We start from the raw sequence: 20,327 nt of genomic DNA on the forward strand, positions 1-20,327 counted from the left end.
CGCATGGGCCCTGCCCACAGCCAACCCAGCACGGAGTCAGCAAAGCAAACTAGCGGCAGCCCCCGGCCTACCCCCTCAGCTCCTCCTGGAGCGAGGGCCCTGAAAGGCGGCCTTCCGCCAGCTCTGATGGGGCCGCCGCGTGTGACCCAGACAGTTCATTTGGCTTTTGGCACGCAGCCAGACTTTTGTTTCCCTTTCTCCTCTGAGAAAGAGACTGACCCTGACACAACTAATTCCCTCCCTCCCCCCTCCCCGACATACACACGCTTCCTGCATGGTCTTTGGGACCTGAATGTCTCTAGCTGGGCCTTTCTTTCCCCTCTTGGCAGAGACCAGCTCGGTTTCCCGCTCCTTCCTGGCTCGGCTGCTTTCTGCCGATGGGAGATAGGGCCTCGTTGGTGTGTGCGGTGGGATACAGAGAGAAACACACACACAAAGGGCTTTATTCTCACTTTCCACTGGGGCTCGGCGGGTGTGGATTTGTCATGGGGGACACTACACCTGACCAGCCCTGCTCCTAAAGTCTGGCAGATTAGGAGTGTGTCAGAGGAAGGAGAGACGAGGGAGACAGGGTGGGCTGCTCTACCGCTATCCTGTGTTTCCCAAGGGGCGTGGGACATGGAGGACAAATCAGAGCCAGTCTGAGGTGGCTCTAACTTACACCAGGGGCCAAGTGGGGCTCTGCACACCCCCAAAATAGGGGAAGCCTCTTTGCCTCTCTTTGGCTGCGTCCCAAGCGCTGAAAGGAAGGTGCTGAGGCCCAAAAACCTTTGCCACAAACGTCTGTGCTCTGAGCCCTGGCGATAACATTTATTCGGTCACCGTGTTGCTTTTCTTGGCTGCGCACTGAGGAAAATCACCCAGCGCGGGCCAGGAAACGAGAAAAGCGGCGAAAAGAGCCAAAGGCGGGGCTGCCCCTGGGGGCTGCTCTCCTGAAGCCCAGGTCCGAGCGAGCAAGCCGCCCTTCCCGAGCCTGCCCGTCCCTGATTAACGGCAGCCCGTTAAGAGCTGGGGGAGGGCTGCCTCCCGAGAACGCTGCGCGCAGGGAAATGTAGAAAAGAAAAACAAACACAAGAAGGATCCCTCCCCCGCCCCACCCATTTGGTAACAAAGGGACTTGTGTGCAGCCTCAGAGGAAGCGGGGCCTAGTGGTTAAAGCACAGCGCTTGGGGGAGTTTTCCCAGCCTGGCACCCAATTCACGGTCCACGACTGAGCGCCAGTCTAGCCCCGAGGAGCTGCAAGCCATTCCGGAGCACTCTCAGTCAAAGGCCTGAAACTGCTCCCTGCCTCAGTTTCCCCCCATCACATAAGGCTAGCGCTACTTACTGAAGAATTGTGAGGATGGAGGAAGAGGGTCTAAAAACGATGGACGGTCGGATGAGCTACCGCTCAGTGCTCGTTCCTGAATTATTGTGGGGTGTCCCTCCTGCTAAAAGTGTCTAGCCCAGAGCTGGCTGCATTCTGGCTTGGTAGCATTGCTGTCGTCTCTGCCCATTCCTCGCCTACGCGCTGACTCGTCCGCCGCTACTGCTCCTTCTAGGCACTAGACTCTCCGATCTCTGCCAGGCCTGGGTTACCCTCCGGCATTAGGTCAACGCAAGGCAGCTACATCGCCCGAGCTATGGACGTGTCTACACTAGAACGGTGTCCCCGCTACGGTAACTTGCCCGGCTGAATCGCTCCTCCTCCACGAGCAGCGGCCGCTCGGGATCGGCGGCGTGAGGCCGATGTAGACACGGCGCTGCTCACGTGGACCGGTGCCGGCTTTCAGGAGCCGACCCACAATGCCCCGGGCTGAAAATTCAACCGGAGTAAGGGCTCCACGGAGTGACATGTAGACACGTGTGAGGGACGTGATCAGGGCTGGTGGCAGACTTCACTGGGCCCTGGGCAATGTGGGGGGGACTCGGCTTCGGGTCCCCTGGAAGGGGGGGATTGGGCAAAAGGGGAGGGAGGAGGGGCAACCTACCCTCAGTGTTGCCCAGACCACGCTGTGGCTCCTCCCACCAGCCCTTACAGACGCCCAGACCACGCTGTGGCTCCTCCCACCAGCCCTTACAGACGCCCAGACCGCACTGTGGCTCCTCCCACCAGCCCTTACAGACGCCCAGACCGCACTGTGGCTCCTCCCACCAGCCCTTACACACGCCCAGACCACGCTGTGGCTCCTCCCACCAGCCCTTACAGACGCCCAGACCGCACTGTGGCTCCTCCCACCAGCCCTTACAGACGCCCAGACCGCACTGTGGCTCCTCCCACCAGCCCTTACAGACGCCCAGACCGCACTGTGGCTCCTCCCACCAGCCCTTACACACGCCCAGACCACGCTGTGGCTCCTCCCACCAGCCCTTACAGACGCCCAGACCGCACTGTGGCTCCTCCCACCAGCCCTTACAGACGCCCAGACCGCACTGTGGCTCCTCCCACCAGCCCTTACAGACGCCCAGACCGCACTGTGGCTCCTCCCACCAGCCCTTACAGACGCCCAGACCGCACTGTGGCTCCTCCCACCAGCCCTTACAGACGCCCAGACCGCACTGTGGCTCCACCCACCAGCCCTTACAGACGCCCAGACCGCACTGTGGCTCCTCCCACACGCCCGTTTTGAGAACAGTAAGGGGATTTTAAAATGGCGCTCGGACGGGAAGATGCAAATAAAGCCCAGGATATTTAAATCCCAGGCTTCATTTGCAACTTTGCATGCCTACATTAGCCTCCCTACTTCGAACTAGGGGGCTGGTGTAAACATACCTTCACAGATTTATTGGAGCATAAGCTTTTATGGGCAAAGACCCATTTCACCAGATGCATGTAGTGGACATTTCCAGAGGCCGGTATAAATATGCAGGCCAGAATCAGGTTAGAGATCACGAGGTAAATTCAATCAGAGAGGATGAGGCCCACTTCTAACAGCTGATCTGGAGGTGTGACCACCAAGAGAGGAGAAACTGCTTTTGTAATTGGCTAGCTATTCACCGGCTTTGTTTAATTCTAAATGGCTTTATAATGTGACATCCAGTTAATGTCTCTGTACAAGCCCAGGGAAACAGTGTCGCATTTGCAGATGACGATCAATTTCACACCCTCTCTCTGTCACTGGCGGGTGAAATTCCTTCGCAGAAGAAGGGCTCCTTTTCAATCCATGACTGTGTGCCCAGGCGGGTTTAAATGTGCCCCTCCCTCCAGATTTGTGTGTGTTCCTATTTCTCGTGTCTGATTTGTGTCCGTTCATCCTTGGTCGCAGAGACCGCCCAGTTTGGCCAACAGACCTGGCCGAGGGGCATCGCTACAGGACAGGTAGAGATGAGGATTATGTATCTGTCTCTCCTTCCTCTTCCCTGCTTAGCTTACATGCCCGAGGAGGGCATCTCGCTGGTCCAGAGCACCACTTGGCAAACCAGCCTTTCCCAACAGCCATGAGCAACTCTCAGACTGTTTTCTTCCGGGGCAGGGTCCGATCCATCTTCCATTGGAGTCCCTGGGTAGAGTCTCATAATCTTCTGTGGGCTTGGAATCTGGCCTTGGGCAATAAAAGGGCAGATGAATTTCAATGCTGATAAACACAAAGGCTGTGTCTAGACTGGCAAGTTTTTCCGCAAAATCATGTGATTTTGCAGAAAAACTTGCCAGCTGTCTACACTGGCCGCTTGAATTTCCGGAAAAGCACTGACGATCTCATGTAAAATCATCAGTGCTTTTCCGGAAATACTATGCTGCTCCCATTCGGGCAAAAGTCTTTTTCCGAAAGACTTTTGCGCAAAAGGGCCAGTGTAGACAGCTCAGATTTGTTTTCTGCAAAAAAGCCCCGATGGCGAAAATGGCGATCGGGGCTTTTTCGCGGAAAAGCACGTCTAGATTGGCCACGGATGCTTTTCCACAAAAAGTGCTTTTGCGGAAAAGCATCCTGCCAATCTAGACGCAATTTTTCCGAAAATGCTTTTAACGGAAAACTTTTCCATTAAAAACATTTCCGGAAAATCATGGCAGTGTAGACGTAGCCAAAGTGATGCATTGTTGGAAAACATCCTCCCAACTCTATGCATAATATGCGGGGGACTAAATTCGCTGTAACCACTCAAGAGAAAGATCTTGGTGTCAGTGTGGATAGTTCTCTGAAAACATCCTCTCAGTGTGCAGCAGCAGACAAAAAAGCAAACTGAGTGTTGGGAATCATTAAGAAAGGGCTAGAGAGAGAATAAGACAGAGACTATCTTGTTGCCTGTATATCACTCCATGGTGCGCCCCACACTTTGAATACTCCATGCAGATGCGGTTGCCTCATTTCAAAAAAGATCTCTTGGCACTGGAAAAAGTTCAGAAAAGGGCAACAAATATGAGGAGGGGTTTGGAACAGCTGCCCTATGAGGAAAGATTAAAAAACTGGGACTTTTCAGTTTAGAAAAGAGGAGACTAAGGAGGGATAGGATAGAGGTCTATAAAAAGTGACTGGCATGGAGAAAGTGGAGAATGAAAAGTGATTTGCTCGCTCACACAAGAACTAGGGGTCACCCAATGAAATGAATAGGCAGCGGGTTTAAAACAAACAAAAGGAAGCATTTTTTTCCACACAATGAGCAGGCAACCTGTGGAACTCCTCGCCAGAGGTTATTAAGTTTAAGACTGTAACAGGGTTCGAAAAGAGCTAGATAGATTCAAGGAGGTTAGATCCATCAATGGCTATTAGCCAGGATGGGTAGGAATGGTGTCCCTAGCTTCTGTTTGCTAGAAGTTGGGAATGGGTGACGGGGGAAGGATCACATGATTCCCTGTTCCGTTCCCTCCTCTGGGGCACCTGGCATTGGTCGCTGTCGGTCGACAGGACACTGGGCGAGATCTTTGGTGTGGCCGCTCTTATGTTCTCTTTGCACAGCTTGTGGAGCAGCCTTTCCCCGGCACAGCCCACATTGCAGCCTTTCAGCCACCCCGAACCCCCGGCTGCAGAGCGGCTCAGAGTCCCAGCACTGCTAGCAGACAAGAGCCAGACCGTCAGGCAGAACAGAGACTCCTTCCCCCGCCGCCGCGCTCGGCAGAAGGAGACTATCAGCTCCACCCTGCTCTGCTTTGCTGGCGTTGTGGCCGGCGGGTGGAATCTTAGACGCTGCCTCAGATTTCCAGGCCGGCGGAGAGGCCAGGAGGCCCCTGAGGGAGGGCGAAGGGGCGGCCGTCTGCAGAGAAGCCAAGGAGACGCGATGGGATGGCGCACAGGCGTGGAAGGGAGGTGAGGGGAAGGACACGGATCGATTAGTCCCCCGAGTCGAGGAGACGAGCACCGTGCGACGGACTTAGGCCGCCACCGTGAGAAAGGAGGGGAAACGCGCATCGCTCCGATGGGCGTTGGACCCCATGGGCGACGCTACCGAGGGGGGCAGGGGCCGGCCACTGAGTCCGGACCCAACAGGGTGGCCTCCGCTGAGGTGAGAGCAGCAGCTGACGTCTGGGACGTCACAGAGGTTGTTTAACCTCTTGGCGCGGTAGCTCCCCGTCCGCCACATAAGGGACAGGGGCTCGGATTCTGCCGCGCCCGATGGGGGAGCGAATTACCGGAGTCTTTGAGAGCGGCGAGGAGGCTAGGCAGGGAGGGGTGGGCAGCCGGAAGCAGGCTGAGGAAAATGACGTGCTCACCTGTGCACAGGGCTTGGAGGGGCGTCTAGACCTGTGGCTCTCAAACTTTTCGGCCCACCCAGCTCAAGGCAGGCCTCTCCGCGCACCACCCGCCGAGCACCCACGCTAGCGCCGGGCCGGGAGGTTGGGTGCAGGCGTGGGCTGAGGGTGGAGGGTCCTGGCTGGAGGAAGGGTGCAGGGGTGGGGTGGGAGGCGCTTACCTGGCTCTGTGCCTTCCGCCGCTCCCAGGCACCCGCTGCTCCCATTGGCCATGATTCCAGCCAATGGGAGCAGCAGGGAGCGCCTTCAGGTGAGTGGTTTCCTGCACTGTCAGTCTTCCATTGGAGGGGGGGCAGCAGTGGTGGGCGGAGCCTCTTCCTTTCCCCACAAGCCGGATTGGCCCCAGAGGCTCGCCTCCCCCTCCCCCGCAATGGGAAGGGGCGAGCCCTGAGCCCCCAGCCCCGCTGCTCTCCACCTTGGGCCGGGCGGCCGAGCTCCCCGGAGAATCGCTCAGCTTCGGGCCAATGGTCTAGTGCTTATTATGGTCTGGATTCTGCCCCAGAAGGCCCAGGCAGGGAGGAGACAGGGACTAGGAACACGCCCCCCCAGCGCCCCGGCACACGCTGCCCACAGCTTGGGGCCAGCTAGGAGGCATCAGCTAATGCCGCCCACCCACTCCCCCCAGGTGGCCAAAGGGCGGGCGCGGCCCAGCCCCACATTGCCCTGGCCGGCAGGGATGAGCCAGGGGGGCGGCTGGGGGCAATTTACAGACAGTCCAGGCTGGCATCCTATTGCTCCCCCCCCATGAGTGGGTCCTGCAATCCTAGGTCCTGCTCCCCTAACCCCTGCACCCCCTCCTGCCCTCTAGCCCCTGCACCCCCTTCTATCCCTTCACCCCTGCACCCCCTCTGCTCCCCTAACCCCTGCACCCCCTCCTGCTCCCCTAACCCCTGCACCCCCTCCTGCCCTCTAGCCCCTGCACCCCCTTCTATCCCTTCACCCCTGCACCCCCTCTGCTCCCCTAACCCCTGCACCCCCTTCTATCCCTTCACCCTTGCACCCCCTTCTGCTCCCCTAACCCCTGCACCCCCTCTGCTCCCCTAACCCCTGCACCCTCTCCTGCTCTCTAGTCACTGCACCCCCTTCTATCCCTTCTACCCCTTCACCCCCCTCCTGCTCCCCAAGCCCCTGCACCCCCTCTGCTCCCCTAACCCCTGCACCCTCTCCTGCCCTCTAGCCACTGCACCCCCTTCTATCCCTTCTACCCCTTCACCCCCCTCCTGCTCCCCAAGCCCCTGCACCCCCTCTGCTCCCCTAACCTCTGAACCCCTCATGCTCCCCTACCCCCGGCACCTTCTTCTACCCCTTCACCCCCTCCTGCTCCCCTACCCCCTGCACTCCCTCCTGAACCCTTATCCCCTGCACCTCCTCCTGCTCTCCTACCCTCTGCACCCCCTCTGCTCCCCTAACCTCTAGACTCCTGCTCCCCTATTTCCTGCACCATCTTCTATCCCTTCCTCCCTCCTGCTCCCCTAACCCCTGCACCCCCTCCTGCCCTCTAGCCCCTGCACCCCCTTCTATCCTTTCACCCCTGCACCCCCCTCCAGCTCCCCTACCCCCTGAACCCCCCCTGCTCCCCTACCCCCTGCACCCCCTCCTGAACCCCTACACCCTGTACCCCCTCCTGCCCCAACCCTGCACCCCTTCTATCCCTTCACCCCTGCACCCCCCCTCCTGCTCCCCTAGCCTCTGAACCCCCCTGCTCCCCTACCCCCTGCACCTCCTCCTGAACCCTTACCCCCTGCATCCCTTCCTGCTCCCCTGCCCCCCTCTGCTCCCCTAACCTCTAGACCCCCTGCTCCCCTATGCCCTGCACCGCTCCTGAACCCTTACCCGCTGTACCCGCTCCTGCCCCTAACCCTGCACCCCCTTCTATCCCTTCACCCCCTCTGCTCCCCTAACCTCTGAACCCCCCTCCTGCTCCCCTCTCCTGCTACCATAACCCCCCTGCACTGCCTCCTGAACCCCTACCCCCTGTACCCCCCTCCTGCCCCAACCCTGCACCCCCTTCTACTCCTTCAATTCTCCTACCCCCTGCACCCCCTTCTGAACCCCTACCCATTGCACCCCTTCCTGCACCCCTGTACCTCCTCCTGCATCCCTCACCCCTGCACCCTTCCTCCTCCCCTAACCCCAACACCCTCCTCCTGCTCCCCTGACTCCTGTACCCCCCACCTGCACCTACCCAAGGACAGTGCCCTGGGGCATTGCTGCTCCCCCCCTCTGCCTGTGCTGCTGCTCCATGCACCCCTTTGGGGGGTTGTCAGGGATCCCTGCATTCAGGTCACATTCCCAGCTGGGCAGCGCGGGCGGGGAAGGGGGGCAGAGAGCAGCCCCCCGGGGGGAGGCGCCTCAGGGAGAACCCGCGCCTCTTCTAACCAAGTGCTGGCGTCCGATTCTCCGGGTGGGGCCGGGGGGAGATTAGAGCTCTGCTTCCAGCTGCGCCACCCCCAGAACGAGGGCTGCTCCCTGGAAGAGGCGCCGAGCCCCCATTCCAGCAGCCCGGAGGGGGGGGGGAATTCTCGTTCGCCCAGCCAGAATCCTGTAGGCTCCCCCCACCTCCTACGACCCCCTTTTACAGCTGCGAGGGGCCACCAAGGGGCTGCAAGGTTGTTGTAACCACGACCGGGTCTCCCAGGGTAGGGCAGCCCAGCTCTGGAGAAGGCAGGGCCTTCAGCTGGGGTTGGGCGGGGCTTGGCTGGAGGTGGAGGGGAAAGGTAGGGAAGGGGCGTGGCCTCGGAAGGGGTGTGGCTTTGGGCAGAAGGGGCGGGGCTTCGGCTGCCTTCCTGCATGTGGGCAACGGTACACGAAACGTCTCGTGGGCCACGCCTAGAACCCCGATGGGCTGCGGGTTGCCCACGTCCGGGCTAGGGCCCTCCCTCCCCGTTGCTGGCCTCGTTAGCCCATCAGGTCTCCTGGGCAGGGTCTGTCTCTCGCTGTGTGTACCAAGCAGTGTTCCCTCTAATCTTTTCCATCTCTATGTAGATTTTCTCCACCCGTGTGAGGAATAATTTTTTATGTGCACCGAGGCATGTGTGAATGTGCACCACCAATTGAGGGACTTCTTAGCAGCTTTCAGCTACCTGAAGGGGGATCCAGAGAGGCTGGAGAGAGGCTGTTCTCAGTGGCGACGGAGGGCAGAACGAGGAGCGATGGTCTCAAGTTGCCATGGGGGACGTCTAGGTGGGATATTAGGAAAAACGATTTCCCTAGGAGGGTGGGGAAGCCCTGGACTGGGTTCCCTAGGGAGGGAGTGGAATCTCCATCCCTAGAAGTTTAAGTTCCATCTTGACCAAGCCCTGGCGGGGATGATTGAGTTGGGGTTGGTCCTGCTTTGGGTAGGGGGCTGGACTTGTTGGCTCCCGAGGTCTCTTCCAGCTCTGGGGTTCTATGATTCTGCACCACCACCCTTCCATTGCTTTGATCTCCAAAGGCAGCTGCCTTGCCCCACCCCACCATCTCGCTGTAGATCAGGAGGGGTGAGGAAGTGTTTGATTCCCACCGGCACGACGTTGCCTGTGCTGACCGGCACATTGTCCCCGATACACCGGATCCAGATTCTAGACGCCACGCCTCCCGGAAAATCCGGAATGGAATTCAGTGGAGTGACTCCAGATTCCGAGCCGTGGGAACGTGGCCGTGCCATACACCTGGGTTTAAGGACGATCGCCCGCGGGCGTTACAGGGGGACGTATGATGCCCAGGTGAGAGGCCCTCCTGCCGTGGCGGCTGTTGGCTAGGGCTGGCCACAAGGAGCAGAGCACAATGGGCCGGGATAGACGGGAGAGCTGCAGCCAAACTGGATGTATTCAATAAACACAGCTAATCTTCTGCCGATGAATTCCAGGCTTCTGGCAGCCTCGGAGACAGCCTGCGGCGGGTGATGAGTAACACCCCCCTCTCCGGGCTGAGCTCTGAATTCACGTCGGAAGCGGCTGACTTCCCCAGAGAGCCGCTAAGCAGCCCAAGACAAAGCCTAGGGTTCAGCCGCAGCAGCGACCGGCATGGGCAGCGGGTGAAGGCCCAACTAGGGAAGGCAAGCCCTAACCCCGCCCCTTCCGCCTGAGGCCCGCCCCTGACGCCAAGCCCCGCCCACTTGAGCCAAGCCCCGCCCACCCCCAGCCCTCCCCAGTGGCCGGGGCATGTAGGCAATTTTGGGAAGACTATGCCCTTGCCACTTGCCCTTGGCTTCCCCCGACAGTCTTTCTAGACCAGTGGTCTCCAACCTTCTTGAACACGAGATCACTTTCTGAATTTAAGTGCAATCTAAGATCTACCCTTGCCCTGCTTCCTTCCGACCCCTTGTCTGAGGCCTCACCCCTGCTCACTTCATCCTCCCTCTCTTGCCCATCCTCACTCGCTTTCATCTATACATGGGGCAGAGGGTTGGAGTGCAGGCTCTGGTCTTGGATTAAGGGATCTGGAGCGTGAGGGGCTCTGAGCTGCTCTTGGGCCAGGCAGTGGGGATGTAGGAGGGAGTTCTAGATGCAGGCTCTGGGATGGTGTTTGGGCACGGGGTGCTCAAGGCTGGGTCAGGGACTGGGGCGCAGAAGGGGGTTCATGACTAGGGAAAGGTATGTAAGCTGCAGCTGGGCACTGCTGGTGGCTCCTGGGTGGTGGGGCAGTGGGGCTCCCCCCTGCCCTGGCCCTGCACCATTCCCTAAAAGCAGCCAGCAAACTCCCTCCCAAGTCCTGTTGGGTCCCCTCTCTGCTCTGTGGAGAAAGGAGACAGAGTGGGAAAGGAGGCAGCTTGACATCAGCCCCCTCCTCTCTTGCCTCTGCCCTGCACAGAAAGCAGAAGGCTTGCCAAGGGGAGGGGCAGGAGATGAGCAGCCGTGCAAAGAAGGGGCAGCTGAAGTGCTGGCCCTTGGTAGCCTTTTGGCCAAACTAGTCAGGATCCCCTGTCAGACTCCACGATCGACCAGTAGATCCCGATCGACAGGTTGGTGACCAGTGCTCTAGACCTTGCGTGGCTGTGAACTGTCCAAAGGCACTGCCTAATGCCACTAATGCAAGTCTCTCGGCCACGCACCTTCCCATCCTTTACGTGGGACGCTCTGAGAAAGAGGATGAGAAGTTTTGGGATCCCAACAGGGCTGAGCCACGTGGTTTCGTCCGAAAGCAAGGGAGCTAGGCTGGCATGGCTGCCCCGGAACAGGTTCAAATTGAGCTCAGGCATGTTGTAAATACAGCTTCCCAGCAGGACACACAGAGGAGGCCAAAGCATGCAGCCGGACAAGCAGGGCTAGGAGACAGCGGGTCCCAGAGAGCTTCAAACCACAGCTATTTTTGAGCATGTTTATTGGGGAATCGCAGCTGGAAAGATATTTCCAGCCTGACGGAGTGTTCCCGAAGAAAGGCGGCTTGAGAATCCTGGGAAAAAGAGGCAGAACCAATTGGAAGACGGGGGAAGGTGGCAGGGAGAGATGGAGGCCGAAGGGAAACTGAGTCAGAAGGGACCACACATGGCAGAGAGCGACTGGCATGTGAAGGAGAAGATTTTAGCTATTCCAGGAGACACAGCTGGGAGCTCTCAGCCTGCCACGGTGGAGACACGTGGGGCTAATAATAACTCCCTGAGCTAAATCCATCCCCCATGCAATATCACAAACTTATGTTTCTACAGGGGTGGCGGCGGGTACAGGCTCTCACGTTCCCAGACAAAGACCTGGCAGAGAGCTACGAGTATCTACCTGCTCCCCAATCCGGACAGCCCCCAAGATCCGAGTACAATCGGTGTGCGCAGCCAACAGGCCTTTGTAAGTGTAGCGCACAGCTGAAGGGTACAGCGTGTGCCTATGGAAACATGCGTGTGTGTAGTGGCGGGGGGGGTCATGTGTAGGTGCGTGATAATATCTGGTTCTTTTTATCACTAGAACTCACTGTGGTTTGCAGCCCTTGATATAACAATAAGAACATCAAAGCAGCCAGACGGGGTCAGACCAACGATCCATCTCGCCCAGTGTCCTGTCGGCCAACAGTGGCCAAGGCCAGGTGCCCCAAAGGGAGTGAACACAACAGGGAATCGTCAAGTGATCCCTCTCCTGTCACCCGTTTCCAGCCTCTGGTAGAGGATAGGGGCACCCTCCCTACCCATCCTGGCTAATAGCCACCAATGAACCTATCCTCCATTCATTTATCTAGTTCTTTTTAGAACCCTGTTCAAGTCCTGGTCTTCCCAACATCCTCTGGCAAGGAGTTCCACAGGTTGACAATTTTCAACAACACCCTGCGAGGTAGGGTGGTGCGATCTCACAGTTGGGAAACTGAGGCATGGAGGGGCTCAGTGACTTGACTAAGGTCCCAGAGACAGCTTGTGGCAGAACAAGGACTCCTCCTATTGGCTAACAAATGGACCAACCTTTGTGCAGAACACATCAATACATGCCCGTCTGGATCTTCGTCTTTATTTCCTCCTGCTCTTTCCTCCCCACCTTGCTCCATGCTCTCCTATCTCCTATCTCGCCTTGAACGGGCCCCTGGCTCTGGAATGGCCCACTAAAGCAGGGCAGAGAAGTTGCGGCGCACATCCCACAACTGTCTCCGACTCGGCAATGGAGCAACGAGCCAATCTCCCATTTCCTCCCCGGGGCCCACGTTGCAGCTGCACCCCGGCACAGAGCCCGACCGCGAAGGCAGAGCAGAGATGATGGGGGCCGGCGGCGACAGGGCTGACGTGGGATCGAGCCGACCTGGCTCCGTGGGGGGTGCGATTCAGGCGGCGTTCACACATGACGTTCCCAATGCAATCGGCGCGCGGGCCCCGATTCAGGAATGCCCCCCGGGACTTCCCGGCCTGTGCCGTAAGCCGCTTCTGGAGGAAACTCAACGCTGCGCCTTCACAGGCCCCGGCGCGGCTGCGACGCTGCGACGTCTCGCCGGAATGCACCCGCCCGTCTCCCCGGGCCGCAGGGGCTCCGGAAAGTGAACTCTAAACCCCACCAACACCTGCTGCCACATTTCACGGAGCTTGTCTCCCTCTTTCACGGGGGGGGATGGGGGAGAGACATTCCCAGGTTCAAATTCCCCAAATTCCTGTCGGCTCCGGCCGAGGGTCTTTCTCGCCTGAAATGCCACGAGCCTCGCGCCTGCGAATGAGTCACTGGACGGGCACGGGTCAGGGACGATAGACGCCCTGCGAGCCCACCGGCCCAAGGGGCTGCCACGGATTCAGCGTTGGATCGGCGGTGAAGATTTCTCCAGGCATCCCACGCATGGCGCCCTGCCGAGGACGCCGCAGAGAATGTGACCCTCTCCTGCATGCCCCGGCTCACCGTGCCCTCGACTCCTTCCCTGGGTGGGGGGCAAAGGTCCCTTGCTCTGAATTTCGCAAAGGCCGTTGGGCTCCAATCTCCCCGACCCGCTTGTCTGTCTTGTTCGGGGCTTTCGGGTCCTGCGTCGATTCCCAGACTCTCCTTCACCCAGACCCGCTCGGCCTGGCACCGTCCCCCCGCCTGTCTAGTGCCGGGCAGAATCTTTCACCCCGGGGTCCCTGCACCGACTGCACTTCTGGCTGGGCGCGAACCATCCGTGGCGTATGGGCGAGTTGGTTTTGGGAGGGTGTGCTTGTGTGAGTCTGTGCTACGTCTGTGGGTGTGTCTAGACTACATGCCTCCGTCGACAGAGGCATGTAGATTAGCCAGATCGGCAGAGGGAAATGAAGCCGCGATTAAAATAATCGCGGCTTCATTTAAATTTAAATGGCTGCCCCGCTCTGCCGATCAGCTGTTTGTCGGCAGATCGGGGCAGTCCGGACGCGCCGCGCCGACAAAGAAGCCTTTCTTGATCGGCACAGGTAAACCTGGTTTCACGAGGCATGTAGTTTAGACGTACCCTGTGTGTATGGAAAGGCCTGTGTGTGTATGTGTGAACACACGTGTGCGTGCTCGCACAAGAATGTGTGCGTACCTGTCTGGTGCATGGGCAATGCGGGAACCAACCATTTGAGATGGCCCCGCCCCTTCTTCCCAAAGCCCCTCCCCTTCCCCACTGAAACCCTGAAGCTCCCCCCCAAACACACACACACCGTGGCTACCCACCCCACTCCTGGGCCCCCTGAGCACCCTCAGTCCTATTGCAGTAGGAAGGGCAGCATGGCCCCAGCTTTGGAGCATGGGCGGGGGGAGAGATGGCACAGCCCCAGCCCCCCCTCTAGGCACAGTCCCAGCCCCCCACAGTTACTCCACGGTGACGCAATCCATTGTCGGCAGTTACTCCACGGTGCACGGGGATGCACGTCAATTTCGGTGGACTCCTGTACCTGACTTTTGAGGTGGCTGGCGTGTGCTTTCCAACACAGTGCACCTCAGGCTGGCGTCTTGCTGCCGGCGTGCCCGCGCTCTCTTGTGCGGTTGTGTGCTGTTCCCAATAGTGCGGCGGCATGCTTGTTTCTGGGGGGCCTGCCTCTTTGATGGCGGGCATGCCTTCGTGTCTGGGAGTGTGTTCTCTGGGTGTGTGTGTGGCTCTGGATTCCTGGGATCCTGCTGCACATCAGCCTGTCCTTTCACCCCATCTGCACCTCCCGCCTTCTCGTTACCCCAGCACACACGGCAGGAAGGTGGGCCGGAGGAAGGGGTTAACTCTGGCGGGGTGACATCAGGGAGTCGTGGTGTTTTGTTTCCCTGAAAGTCTATCCTCACGCTGCTGCCGGAGCCGGGAGGGGGAGGGGGCGTTTAACAGCCTGAGAAGAAGCGCGCCATTAGCTCAGCGGTCACACATCCAGCCGGTCTCGCGGCAGGCCGGTCGCCAGTGCCAGCTCAGCGCTCTAGGCCTTCAAAATAGCAGCGCGCCGCATGGACTCGGGACCCGCGGCCACCCGAAAGGGGAGGGGATGGCCCGGACGTCGCGCAGACATGGGCGCCGTCTGCCGTGTCCTAGCACGCGGTTGGTTTTTAATAGGCAACACGGTGACCTTCTCAGTCACAGCCTGGCCTTTTCGGGTGCCACGCCACACACCACGGTGACGCGGCCTGGGGCCGTGCCGGTAATGCAGGGCCAGGAGCTAGGAGAACGGCGCCAGGCCGTGGGTCCAGGGAAGCCGAGCAGCCGTGGCCCGGCGGGAGGAAGCTGCAGGGTAGCACACGTGGTTCTGGGTCCACGCAAAACACGGCAGCTAAAAACAGCCAGAGGAGGCCTCGGGGGTCGGCTGCCCCCTAGAATAGCAAAAGCCAGAGCAATGAAGTCATGGGCACTTCCTGCATTCCTGTCTCCCAAGCCCGGGGAGGAATCTGGGGTGTTTGGTTGTTTCCACAAGGTCACTGTTTACTGTAAGGGCGAGTGTCCTCCTGCTTGCATTGTCGGGTGTTGACTCACGCAGCAGGTAATCTGGTGGATGCCTTAAGGTCCTTTCCGGGAAAACTCCCGCCAGACGTAGCACAGTGCCCAGGTGTGCATGGCCAGGCCTGGCTGGCCAGAGAGCTAGCAGGGCTCACACCAGCATCTGACCCGTGGGATCCGGCCGGTGGATGCTCTAGTTCAGTGTTTCTCAAGCTTTTTTTTGATAAAGTACCCCCTTTAAAAAAATTATAAGTACCCCAGTACCTAGTTTTCAGACGCACAATTTTTTTTTCTACCATTGCAACACATTTCTTTAAACAACTTAATCGTAGCCGGGCGGGCGATGAAGTTTTGGGGAGTAAAAAGTACAGAAATAATCAAACGCTGTAAAACTTAAAACAGAAATTCAGTTTTCTCCAAATTTCAGCTGTGTGGATGTACCCCCTGGACTTCTCTCGAGTACCCCTAAGGGTACTCGGACCCTGGTTGAGAAACACTGCTCGGCTGTGTCTACACTGGTCACTTATTCTGGAAAATCAGCCTCTTTTCTGGAATAATTTGCCAGCTGTCTACACTGGCTCCTTGAATTTCCGGAAAAGCACTGACGATCTACTGTAAAATCGTCTGTTTTTCTGGAAAAACTATGCTGCTCCCGCTCGGGCAAAAGTCCTTTTCCGGAAAACTGTTCCGGAAAAGAGCCAGTGTAGACAGCAGAGATTTCTTTTCCGCAAAAAAGCCCTGATCGCGAAAATGACAATCGGGGCTTTTTTGCGGAAAAGCGCGTCTACATTGGCCACGGATGCTTTTCTGCAGAAAGTGCTTTTCCGGAAAAGCATCCTGCCAATGTAGACGCGCTTTTTCCGAAAATGCTTATAACGGAAAAGTTTTCCGTTTTAAGCATTTCCGGAAAAGGGTGCCAGTGTTGACGTAGCCCTCTACAGGGTGTGTCTACACAGCAGGGCTTAACTCAAAATAAGCTACGCAAATTGAGCTACGTTCACGGTGTAGCTTATTTCGCCATGGCTTATTTCAAGTTTCGGCGCTGTCTGCTCAGCACTTATTTCAAAGCCGAGCATGCTTCCTCTGACCCCTTACTCCTACTACAAGCAGGGCTATAGGAGTCGGAGTAGCAGGCCTCCAGATCGACAGCAGTCGAAATAACCTCTGGCTGCATAGACGCGGACTAGGTTCTTTCGAAATAATGTGGCTGTGTAGACGTGGACAGAGAATCCAGCCTGAGCAGCGCGAGTCACTCGCTGGATCTGTTCCACCACCCCTCTAGATTTAAGAGAAGTTTCAACTTTGTCTATTTCAGCACCATCTGCCACGCTTTGACTGTTCAGGATGATTTCATTTGACACTACCGTAAACCTTCTAATAGAAGCCCCCAGCATCTTTTAGTACAGACTGCCCGAGACCCTCAGCTTGTATTATTTGACAGACCCGGCATCTATTAAAACACCTGGTCTGTGTTCCCGGCGTCTAACAGTGTAAAAGACTCATATTGAAGGGAATTTTAGTTTGGGAGGTTACTGTACAATTTTCTGCGACTTGAGACTGTTTTCCATATGGTGGAAGACGACTGTGTCCACACCGTAAGTTGGAGTAGTTTTACCCCATGTGTGAGACCTGCGGGTTGCTCTCCCTATACCATATACAGGCAGTGCCCGGGTTACGTACAAGATAGGGACTGTAGGTTTGTTCTTAAGTTGAATTTGTATGTAAGTCGGAACTGGTACATATTGTAGGGGAAACTCTAGCCAAACATTTCTCCAGAGCTCAGTTTTATTCTCCCACTCCTCACTTCCCTCAGTCCTTTATTCTCAAGCTGAGGTTGTCTGCTGAGAAAAGCCGCTCCGCGTCTCCCTGGTCCGCTGGGGGGAGGGGGGGATGGGCGCTAGCTTTGCGTCTCCCTGGTCCGCTGGGGGGAAGCAGCTAGTGCAGGGTTGCCTCACCCCGTTTGTAAGTAGGGATCTGATGTAAGTCGGATCCATGTAACCCGGGGACTGCCTGTACATGTTTTGTGAGTCTTTAAGGTGCTACTAGACTAGTCGTTGTTTTTTAAATTTTTCCAGATATAGACTAACTCAGCTCCTCCTCTGAACCTTACAGGGGAGACACCCGCCTCCCATTAATGTTCCTTCTCAGCTTTTCCATCCACGTGTGGAATAATTTTTGTTCTGCGCACCAAAGCGTGGGCATATGTGCACCACCAATAGAAATGCATGGTGCTGGCTATGGGCACGGTGGGCACTCTGCTAATCAGCTGGGCGGCCCCCGAATCTCTCCTGGGTGCCCATAAAAGTGTTCGGCTTACAGGGAACGTTGCCCCCCACCTTGTTACAGGATATGGGGCAGAGAGGGAATTCTCTCAATGGAATTTTTGCGTCCCCTCCCTCTGACCAGTAGGCAGGGATGATCTCAGATTAAGACTCTCTTCTGCCTGGCCAGGGCGTCCCCTCCATGGGGCAGGCTCCGGGTGCGGGTGGAGGTCTGTTGCGAGTAGTCGGTGGCCGGTTCTGTCTCCTCCCCTTTACGGGGGTGGGGGCGGAGCCCAGCGCCTCTCCCGGTACCTGCAGGAGGGAAAAGTGGGGGCAAAGGCTGGCAAAGTTTATATCTGTGATTGGCTGCCCTGAGGCCGGTCCTGCGCATTGTGGCAAAGGAGCCAACTAAAGATGCCTTTGCTGGCAAGGTATCGGAGCGGCTCCCCGAAAGGATCGGGTGATGGTAAAGTTGCCCACCGGCACGGTGGCTCAGGGAAACCGCAGAACTAGCCGGCGTGGTCTCGGTTCCCGCTGATGTAAGGCAGAGTAGAGGGGCTCCCAACGCTTCCTCCAGTTGGGCCCTTCCTGCCACGAGTGGTAGGCTGACGGGAATCGAGTCGTTCCGAAAACAGCCCCGACCCCAAGAATAGAAAGGAGCAAAGGTCACGTATTTTTGACCATGGAAAAAATAGAGCGGCGGTTTCGAGTCTTTTCCCACTGCCTGGCTCTCACGGATCCGGCTCTGCGTGCGTTGCGCCCCCAACTCTCCAGGGACGTTGGTTCAGGGGGTGCTAGGAAAGCCGGATAGGGCCCGGCCCTTTCTCGGTCACTCCCATTGGAGTGTGTTTGTCATTTCTGGGTGTTTGGTGCGTTTCCCTGGACCAGGGACGGAGCACGGGGCCTAGTTCTGGGTGGCAGTAGCTCCACGCACCGGGGCATCCTTAGAATTTATGGGGCCCTTCGCAACACCCCACAAGTCCCCTCATGTGACTTGTTCCCTGTCCTAGCCTAGGGCCCCTGAGTGCTCCGCATCCCTTCCCCGTGGCATGTGACCTGGGAGAGTCCCATATGCATGTGCAGGAGCCGACCCTCACGTAGCAACCCCAACCTCAGGGCCTGATGCCTGTGGTCTATCCCACACTGGAGAAAGGCAGTCGTCCCGTCACGACAGTTCGGTTTTAGATTGGAGGGTGCGATCTAGTCATTGCTAAGAAACTGGAGCAATGTTGCCCCTCCTTTTAACGAACTCATGGGGTTCCTCCGTTATCCTCGTCCTGTTGCTACCTTATTTTTCTGCTTCTGCCTCATCCCTACGTACGGCCTGCAAGCCCTCTGGGGCAGGAGCTGTCAGTGCGATGTATGGGGAACACCCCTCTCCCAATATGCTCTGATAGGACCTCTGTGTACCGTCACACAAATAATAAAGAGGCATTCGAATTATAGCTGCACGGTGAGGTCAGCTTTGTTCCACTGCAGCCAAACAGCAATCCTTAGCAATCCCCCCCCACACACACACCGATTTGCAGACAGCAACTTACTAAATAATAACACTCACATGGTGCTTAAGAAGCACAAAGTGTTCCCAGTGCAACTCCCCTGGTTCCAGGAATGTTCCACCCGGCTTAAACTTGAACAGAAGAACAACAAAACGGCCACGTGGGGTCAGACCAAGGTCCATCCAGCCCAGCGTCCTGTCTGCCCACAGTGGCCAATGCCAGGTGTCCCAGAGGGAGTGAACAGAGCAGGGAATCATCATGCGATTCCTCTCCTGTCACCCATTTCACTCTGACAGATAGTGGCTAGGGACACTATTCCTACCCATCCTGGCTAATAGTCATGGATGGACCTATCCTCCATGAATTTATCTAGTTCTTTTTTATTACTATCTTGACCTTCACCACATCCTGCGGCAAGGAGTTCCACAGGTGGACTGTGCTTGGTGTGCAAAAGCATCCGTGGCCAGTCTAGACACGATTTTGCGCAAGAAAGCCCCGATTGCCATTTTAGCCATCGGGGCTTTTTTGTGCAAAACAGTTCTTCCCTGTCTACACTGGTCCTCTTGCACAAGTATTCTTGCACAAGAGGGCTTTTTCCCGAGCGGGAGCGTGAAAGTATTTGCGTAAGAAGCACTGATTTTGTACATTACAAAGTCAGGGCTCTTGCACAAATTCAAGCAGCCAGTGTAGACAGCTGGCAAGTTTTTGCCAGTCTAGACGCACCCAAAGGTTGGGTTGAAGAACCAAACTTAGCCAGGATATTGGTTAACCAGGTTATTGGTTAGCCAGGATATTAACCAGTCACTGCACAGCATTGTAGCCAAAGCTCTGGGTCCGCCCACACAGTTTCCCATTGGCTACAAAAGCAGTAATTTGTTCACTGTAATGAGGCCTGGGGTTGCATTAGCATCCAAGCTACCACTAAAGCCTTTCAGCCTCAAAGCTGTTCCCTTTGACAGTCTTTGGGAAAGCTATAGTGGGGGACAGGTCCAGATGAGGAAGAGAAGGTGTGACTATGTGGTAATCCTGTGGCAAGGAGTTCCGCTGGTTGTTTGTGAACTGCCACGTGGTAAATGGTCGCAACGTGATTTGGCATGATGCACGCAGAAGCTGCAAAGGCCGTGGCCATGCTAGGGCTTTACCACACGTTGGCTACCACGCATAAGCTGATATAGGGTTGAAACCACCTTTTTTCCAGCGGAAGATAGGCACTAGGTTATGTCTGCACCAGACAGGTAATCAGGGCTCTTAACTGCGTTTGAGCCTCACCCATCTCTACCATAGAAAAACCTTTAAGAGCCAAAATGCTGGAGTCAATTCCTGACTTCTGAATGCAACTTTGACCCTTACCTCTGACCCCTGACCTCTGATTCCTCACTACCAACTCCTGCTCTAACCACTTGGCACAGTTGCCCATGTCCCAGTCATCACAAGGTGCCAGTCACCAAGATTCACTGAGCAACAGAGACAGAGCTCCAAAGCGTTTGCAAGCAGCCAGTGGAACTCATTGCCACAAGATTATGAGTTGGCAGGATTTAGAAAAGGTTTGAATGAGAAGAACATCCTGAGTTACATCCATGGAAGGATGATAAATCTTCCTACTTTAGGGCACAAACAGATTTCTGTCTG

General features: G+C 56.9%; 1 long non-coding RNA gene across 2 annotated transcripts; it reads left to right on the plus strand.

Annotated features, from left to right (window-relative positions):
• Positions 1-4,799: 4,799 nt before the first annotated feature.
• LOC142827998 (uncharacterized) lies at positions 4,800-16,809 on the plus strand. 2 transcript variants are annotated; one of them, XR_012902863.2, is made up of 5 exons: positions 4,800-5,415; positions 8,648-8,845; positions 9,132-9,366; positions 11,289-11,421; positions 11,539-16,809. It is a non-coding gene; the product is annotated as an uncharacterized LOC142827998 (long non-coding RNA). The 2 variants fall into 2 exon arrangements; XR_012902862.2 differs by having other exon boundaries at positions 4,801-5,415; positions 11,289-16,809.
• The last annotated feature ends 3,518 nt before the right edge of the window (positions 16,810-20,327 follow it).

The sequence above is a fragment of the Pelodiscus sinensis genome, chromosome 1 (genome assembly GCF_052426305.1).
Source record: "Pelodiscus sinensis isolate ZL-2025 chromosome 1, ASM5242630v1, whole genome shotgun sequence".
In the NCBI taxonomy this organism is placed as follows: Eukaryota; Metazoa; Chordata; order Testudines; family Trionychidae; genus Pelodiscus; species Pelodiscus sinensis.